This window comes from Phodopus roborovskii, unplaced genomic scaffold, assembly GCF_943737965.1.
Source record: "Phodopus roborovskii unplaced genomic scaffold, PHOROB, whole genome shotgun sequence".
Lineage (NCBI taxonomy): Eukaryota > Metazoa > Chordata > Mammalia > Rodentia > Cricetidae > Phodopus > Phodopus roborovskii.
Genome location: NW_026125533.1, coordinates 25,114 through 32,717, shown reverse-complemented (window position 1 = coordinate 32,717; position 7,604 = coordinate 25,114). Strand labels below are relative to the sequence as shown.

The window sequence follows — 7,604 nt, the reverse complement described above, 5'->3', positions numbered from 1 at the left end:
GATGAACATGTGTACCAGTGAGAGAGTATCTTGTCTTCAGTTTCAGATCGAGACTATAGTGGCTAATTTTGGGTGTCGACTTAAATGGAATAAGGGATGCTCACATGGATAGATAAAGAAAAAGAATTTTTTTAAAGGTATGTCTGCGAGGTTGTTTCTAAAAGATTTCTTAAGGGTTTGAATTGAAAGACCCGCAGAGCACGTGGACCTTCATGCCCTGACTCAGGAAAGGCGCCTCCCCCTGCCAAATCACTCACGAGAAGTGGTCTTGATGCAAAAGCATGAGGTCTTTATATTCCAAGTGCACTGGGGTCCGCAGCCATACTCCACATGGGGTGGAGGACTGGGGAACCCTGGGTACAGGGTTCAGACAGCTTTTATAGGGTTACAACAAAGCCCACGCATCATAAACCAATCATCTCATACCATCCAGTGCAGACCAATTAATTTGAACTATCCAAGCCCACACTTAGCCCAGGAAGTCTGCTTTCGCTAGGGCTTCTGGGTGGTGTGACAAGGCTCATTTCCTGTGTTCACTCACTCACAGGTGCTGTCATAAACAGCCCTGTCATAAACAGCCAAGAAAGTGACCTTTTGCCTACTCTTGGGGTCAGTGGAGAGTTAGGATAAATTTTTCCATCCTTACATTCCCCACTTCTTCTCTTGTTAATAGTTCTAATCTTAGAACTGGGAGGGCTCAAAGGGCAGCCCCCTCTTTGCCCAGAAGGCTCTTGTACTGTTGTCTAGGTACTATAATCTGGACCTCACTCAATTGCTCCCAAACAAAAGTAACGATTCTATTAATCATACAAGGTCCATTAGTAAGCAGCAAGAGCAAAATCATTGAGGGTCCCATCAGGGCAGGAAGTGGGGTGGTCATCCAAGGGGACTTGTTGAACCACCCCTCAGACGAAAGGGCAGCACAGAGGCCTCCCTGCTGTAAAAAAATAACAGATCTAACCCCCCTCCACGGTTCTGGGGGGCGGCTTCTGCCTGGGAGCTCAATAAGTCCTGCAGATGGGGGATGGAACCCGCTTCAAGTTTGAGTCTAGACTTGTTCGCAGGCTGGAGTAGGCCTGCTGCTGTTGTATGAGAGCTGTACCTACCCCTGCAGCAATTCCTGCTCCCAAGGGAAGAATAAGAGTCTGTGTGGTTAGTGGTTCTCTCTTCTGTTGGATCGACCTGCCTCCGTAAACTGAATGGAGTCACCTGGTTGAAGAAGCGGGCCCATAAAGCTTGAGCTTAACTGGATTCTCAGTTTTTTCGATTCTCCATTCGGGATCGGGTGGTGGTGCTGGTTTGACATGGGAGGTATGGATCCAGGAGGGGATTCCTTGGACCTTCACTGCCATTGACATGGTCAGGAGCATAAGATATGGGCCTTTCCACCGAGTCTCAAGGTTTCCTGCGCGGTGACATCTTACGTATACTGAATCTCTGACCTGGAAGCGATGTGGGACTTGCAGGTCTCCTTCTGCCGAGTAAGCTTCCCGGAGCTGCTTCCATGCTCGCTGTCTCACCCGTTCGAGCACCTTTAGCCTAGCGAACAGGGGCTGGGAGGACATCGCATCAGCACTATGTGCAGAGACAATTTCCACAAGTGGAGGGGGCCTGCCTTAGAGCAATTCATAGGTGGTCAGCCCAAACCGTCCAGGGGTGTTTCTAACCCTGAAAAGCACAAAGGGTAGGAGAGCTATCCAGTCATTAATGCCAGTCTCTGCCGTCAATTTAGTGAGGGTCTCTTCAATGGTTCTATTCATCTTTTCTACCTGTCCTGAGCTTTGGGGTCTGTATGCACAATGTGATTTCCAATCAACCCCCAACGTCTTGGCCAGTCCCTGACTTACCTGGGCAACAAAAAGCTGAACCATTGTCTGATCCTAGTACCTTAGGTATTCCAAATCTAGGGAAGATTTCTTCCAGTATTTTCTTAGCCACCATGGTTGAGGTCTCCTTCTTGGTAGGGTAAGTCTCTACCCATCCTGAAAAGGTGTCTATAAAAACTAATAAGTACTTGTTACCATATTTGGCAGGTTTTACCTCCGTGAAGTCCATTTCCCAGTGAGCGCCTGGATGGCTTTTCCTCAGTCTCTTCCCAGGAGGCATTCTTGCAGGGTTAGCATTAACCAGCTGACAAGGCACACAATGTTTTACTATTGAGTCGGCCACCCCTAATAGTCCCAAAACATGATAAGGGGACATTCTAACCAGTCTCTGCAGATGTTTAGCTCCTAGGTGGGTTAGACGATGTATCTGCTGGACGTACTCTAACCCATCTGAGTAAGGTAAAATCTCCTTTCCATCTGAGGTATGGCAAGTCCCCTCTGGGGTCTCAGTGAATCCATCTAATTCCTTTATTTCCTGCCAGTCTTCCAGAGTATACTGTCATCTGAGTTCTGGGATTTTGGACCTCTCTACTACAGGCAGCAGGTTGATACCCTGGGCTGCCTGCTTGGCTACCTGGTCAGCCATCTGATTCCCTTTTGAGATGAAATCTTTGGCCCTTTGGTGTCCAAGGCAATTTATAATGGCCAGTCTTTTTGGCAAACGTAAGGCCTCTAGCAAGCTTAGAATTTCTTCCTTGCTTTTGACTTCCTTCCCTGCTGAAGAAAGCAGCCTTGTGCACATGTGCAGTTGCAAAAGCGTACCTGCTGTCTGTGTAAATATTTATGGATTTCCCTTTGGCTAGCTGCAAGGCCCGTGTGAGGGCAATAAGCTCGGCCTTTTGTGCTGAGGTTCCTTCTGGCAGGCTGCTGGCCCAAACAACGTGGGCTCCATCCACCACCGCTGCCCCAGCCATTCTTTTACCTTCTACCACGTAACTGCTCCCATTGGTGAACCAGGTCAATGCCTCCCCCGGCCAGTGGGATGTCCGTAAGATCTTTGTGAACTCCAGTCTCTTCAACCAGCAGTTGATGGCAGTCATGAATCACCAGTTCATCAGTCTCCTCAGGCAGTAGAGTGGCAGGGTTGAGGGTGGCTGGTGGAGCGAACGTAATCCTCTCTGTGAGAAGCTGGTTTTGGTAGTGAGTCATGCGAGCGTTGGTCATCCATCGGTCTGGGGGCTGCCAGACATGCCAGGGCATGGAGAGCCATTAGCTTTCTGCCCCAAAGTCAACTTGTCAGCGTCTTTGACCAGTACCACCACAGCTGGGATAGCTTTTAGGCAGCCAGACCACCCACTGGCTACAGGGATCGAGCTTCCTTGACAGATAAGCCATTGGTCTGTTTCCTGGCCCCAGGGATTGGAGTTAAAACTCCCTGGGCTACCCCCTTACAGTCATCCGCATAAAGGGTAAAAGGGTTAGTTACATCAGGGAGAGATAGTGCAGGTGCACTCAGCAGGGCCTTCTTAATGGCATCAAATGCCTCCTGATGCTCTGAGGCCCATGAGGATTTTTCTTTTTCCTTAGTCAGTGGGTAGAGAGGGGCTGCTAAGGTCGCGAACCCCAGGATCCATAGCCTGCAAAACCCAGCTGTCCCCAGAAACTCTCTCACTTGCCTGGCCGTGGTTGGGGTTGGTATCTGGACTACGGTTTTCTTCCGAGCCTCCGTCAGCCTTGGTTGCCCGTCCCGTAGACTGTACCCCAGGTACTTTACCTCTCTCCTGCAGATCTGGGCCTTTTTGGCAGAGGCTCGATAGCCCAGGTCTGACAGTTCCAGCAGCAGTGCTTTTGCTCCTTCCATGCAGTCCTGCTGGGTGGCTCCTGCTAGAAGCAGGTCATCCACGTACTGGAGCAGGGTCACCTGGGGTGTTGGGTCCTGAAGCTGGCCAGATCTTTATGAAGGGCCTCATCAAAGATGGTCGGGTAGTTTTTAAACCCTGTGGCAGTGGGGTCCAAGTGAGCTGTCTGGTTCTGCCCGTGTCGGGGTCCCTCCATTCGAAGGCAAAAAGCGGTTGGTTAGTAAGATGTAACCTCAGGCAGAAGAAAGCATCTTTTAGGTCTAATACGGTATACCAGCTCCGCTCAGGTAGGAGGGCACTCAGGAGGTAATAAGGGTTTGGGACAGTTGGATGTATGTCTTGTGTCCTTTTATTGACCTCTCTCAATACTGGCCGATAATCATTGGTCCCAGGATTTTTAACTGGCAGCAAGGGAGTGTTCCAGGAGATTGAATAGGAACCAGGACACCTTGCTGGATCCACCTCTGGATGTGGGGTCGAATTCCTTCCAGGGCCTCTCTACTCATGGGGTACTGTTTAACTGACACCAGGGTAGCATTAACTTTCAGCTGAATAACCTGTGCAGGCACTTGCTTCACCAGATCCATTCCAGATATTTCAGCCCAAGCTAAGGGAATATGGGCCAATCATCAGTCCATATTGGAGGTTCCAGCTCCATCTGAACAGTCGAGGTCAAGCCCCAGCTCCTCGTGGAGTCTATACTCATCTTCTAGCCTAACAGTAAGGACCTGCGATTGATTATTGGTAACTGATGGCTGTTCAGAGTCAAAATGAATCTGGACTCCCACTTTTGACAGAATATCTCTTCCCAACAGAGGGTAAGGGCATTCTGGGATAACCAGGATCGAGTGGATACCCGGCCCACGCCAAGGTCCACTGTTCTTCCGGTAGTCCATGAATACTGCCATTGTTCTGTGGCACCCATTACCCAGGAATTTTTGTCTTTTAATTTTCCTAACAGCTGTACCAGCACAGAATTCTCCGCCCCAGTATCCACTAAAAAGTCAACTGGTCTCCCTCCACTTTCAAAGGTTACCCTGGGCTCGGAGAGGGGGTCCAACCCCGTCTTCCCTAATCTTCATCTTCCCCCAAGGCTAGCACCTTCGATCCCGCTTTCTCTTCTTGGGGCAGTCCTTTGCCCAATGTCCCCTTCTTCACAATATGCACACTGGTCCTGGTCTAGTGGGGTCCTGTTGCCCAGGCTTCCAGACTGTCTAGGGCCTGCTCTAAATTTTCTAATTTCATTTTCCCTTCTCTATCATTTCTTCTTTCAACCACTGTGGACAAGATTTTAGTCAAATTTCTTTCCTGTTTCCTCTCTTCTTTTTCCTGTCTTTCCTAATCTTCCTCTGTCTCCCTTTTAAAGTATACTTTCTCTGCCTCTCTCACTAAGTCATGCAACTCAGCTTCTTGTAACCCTTCCAGCCTCTGGAGTTTCTTTCTAATATCCAGAGCTGATTGCCCTATAAAGGCCAGAGTCACCGAAGCTCTCTGGGCTTCTGAGGTAGGGTCAAAGGGAACATTTTTCTAGCCTCTAACGGTATTCTCTCCCACTCCTTGGTTGTGAAGAGAGTCTGCAACAGCTGTTGGCAATCATCCCAAGTAGGCTGGTGAGAAAACATATGGGAATCCCACCACCCCATAAGGCATTGGGGATCCTCTGAAAAAGGGGGGTAGTTAGTTTTCCAATTGTAAAGATCTGAGGAGGAAAAGGACCAGTACTACAGGGGCTGCAACTGATCACCCGGCACTGGGGGACCGAACGTGCATAGCGGCAGGGTCACAACCCCATCCATTCGCTCTGATGTGGCTCCTCTCCGACTTTGGGTCCCAGTAGCAGGTCCCCCTGCCGCTGGGGCCCGAGCTTTGGGGGGTGCGGAAGGTTCCCCTGCAGCAGCCTGTATCGGATAAGGGGTGGGGGAACGGGCTTGGATTCCGGCCAGGCCGGGGCTTCTCAATCTCAGGGTAGATTTGAGGAAAGGGTTCGGGTTCCCCAGGCAGATGTTTTTTTCCTCTTCTGAGGGCCAGAACTCGGGAGCCTGGCTCTCTTGGCTTGCTCAGCCATGGCTTAACCCACGGGGGAGGGTTGTCTACCAGATCCTTCCATGTAAGGATATAGGGCTCTTGATCAGGATGAGAGGTAGATCCAGTCTGAAAGACAGTTGTTTTAACAGCTTGGATAATCTCAGAATTAAAAGTTCCCTCTGGGGGCCATCCAACATCCATTGCCGGCCACTCAGTGGTAACACAGTCTGCCAGGGTTCTTCTGAACCTCGACTGACAAATTACGGGCCCGAGATTTAACTTCAGTCCTGTGGTTAAGAGTTAAACTAAGGGGGGGTTGTTACCGTCTGTCTCATGATAAAATGATAGACAAAGACACCCAGAACAAAAGCGCACAAAACAGCAATTAACAGATCTGGACACAGGTGACCCGGCCAGTGATCAAGAGTAAAAGTAAGAGGGGTCACTACCATCTGCCCCATGATGAAGCTATAGACGAAGACACGCAGGACAAGAACACATGAGACAGCAACTAACAGATCCAAGACTCGAGTGGCCATGGAATACAGAACTTGGTTCTATTGACCAGCCAAAGCCAGAAGCCGAGAGCCTCCTCACCACCTGGGGTGTTCCCCCGGAGGCAGCAGATTCAGATACATGTGGCCCAGGCCGGTCACGGAGCAAGTTTCCACTTCAACAACAGAGTTTGGCCCTATCGGCCGGCAAACGGAAGCCAACAACTGGGTGTCCCCAGACTTCCTATACCCCCCTGGAGATTCCTCCAGGGCCACAGCTTTGTGACCGTCGGAGCACATCTGCTGATCACAGTCCATTGGTCCTTATGGCCCAAGAAGGCAGCTGTAAATGAAAACCAAGAACATGTTCCAGAAAACACATATTCAGAACAGAGACACCAGCCAATACACATTACATACAAACATACACACACATCAGAGGGGATCCCCCGTACCTCCAAGTTGTTTCTCAGGTGAGAGGGTTGTTCGCGGTTTCCCGGCCAATGCACCAAATGAAAGACCCGCAGAACGCGCGTGGACCCTCATGTCCCGACTCAGAAAGGCGCCTCCCCCCAAATCACTCACGAGAAGTGGTCTTGATGCAAAAGCATGAGGTCTTTATATTCCAAGTGTACTGGGGTCCACAGCCATACTCCACATGGGGTGGAGGACTGGGGAACCCTGGGTACAGGATTAAGACAGCTTTTATAGGGTTACAACAAAGCCCACGATCATAAACCAATCATCTCATAGCATCCAGTGCGGACCAATTAATTTGAACTATCCAAGCCCACACTTAGCCCAGGAAGTCTGCTTTCGCTAGGGCTTCTGGGTGGTGTGACAAGGCTCATTTCCTGTGTTCACTCACTCACAGGTGCTGTCATAAACAGCCTTGTCGTAAACATCAAGAATGTGACCTTTTGCCTACTCCTAGGGTCAGTGGAGAGTTAGGCTAAATTTTTCCATCCTGCAAACCACAGACTGTGAAACCTCTCAGCTTCCGGTTATGTGAGTCTCCTAATGGATGTCTTTCTGTGTATCTGTTGGTTCTGTTGCTTTGGAGAATGCAGGCAGAGATATACCTACCCATGGCAAAAAGATTTCTGTTGCCAGCAAGGGGACTGAGTTTCAGAAGAATGGTCCTACATGACACAAGAAGGGCTTTGATTATGGCCCGTGGTCATGAGTAAGGGTGCTGGTGGGAGGGGAGGGTGGTGCCTGCACAGAGCATCTGTGGTACAGTCCCTTCAAGTCTCACTTCCAATATGCCTCCTTGTTTAGTATGAGCCCTGGTAGGGACAGGACTCTTCTGGTCCATCACCAGCATCTGGATCTCTTGGCGTTATTGAAGAACATCTTGTAGGTTGAGCATTTTCTACAAACTTTGTTTTGACAACTAC

At 49.8% G+C, this 7,604-nt stretch overlaps 1 pseudogene; it reads right to left on the bottom strand.

The window, feature by feature from the left end:
• Positions 1–1,903: 1,903 nt before the first annotated feature.
• LOC127216134 (uncharacterized) lies at positions 1,904–6,171 on the bottom strand (annotated as a pseudogene).
• Positions 6,172–7,604: the final 1,433 nt, after the last annotated feature.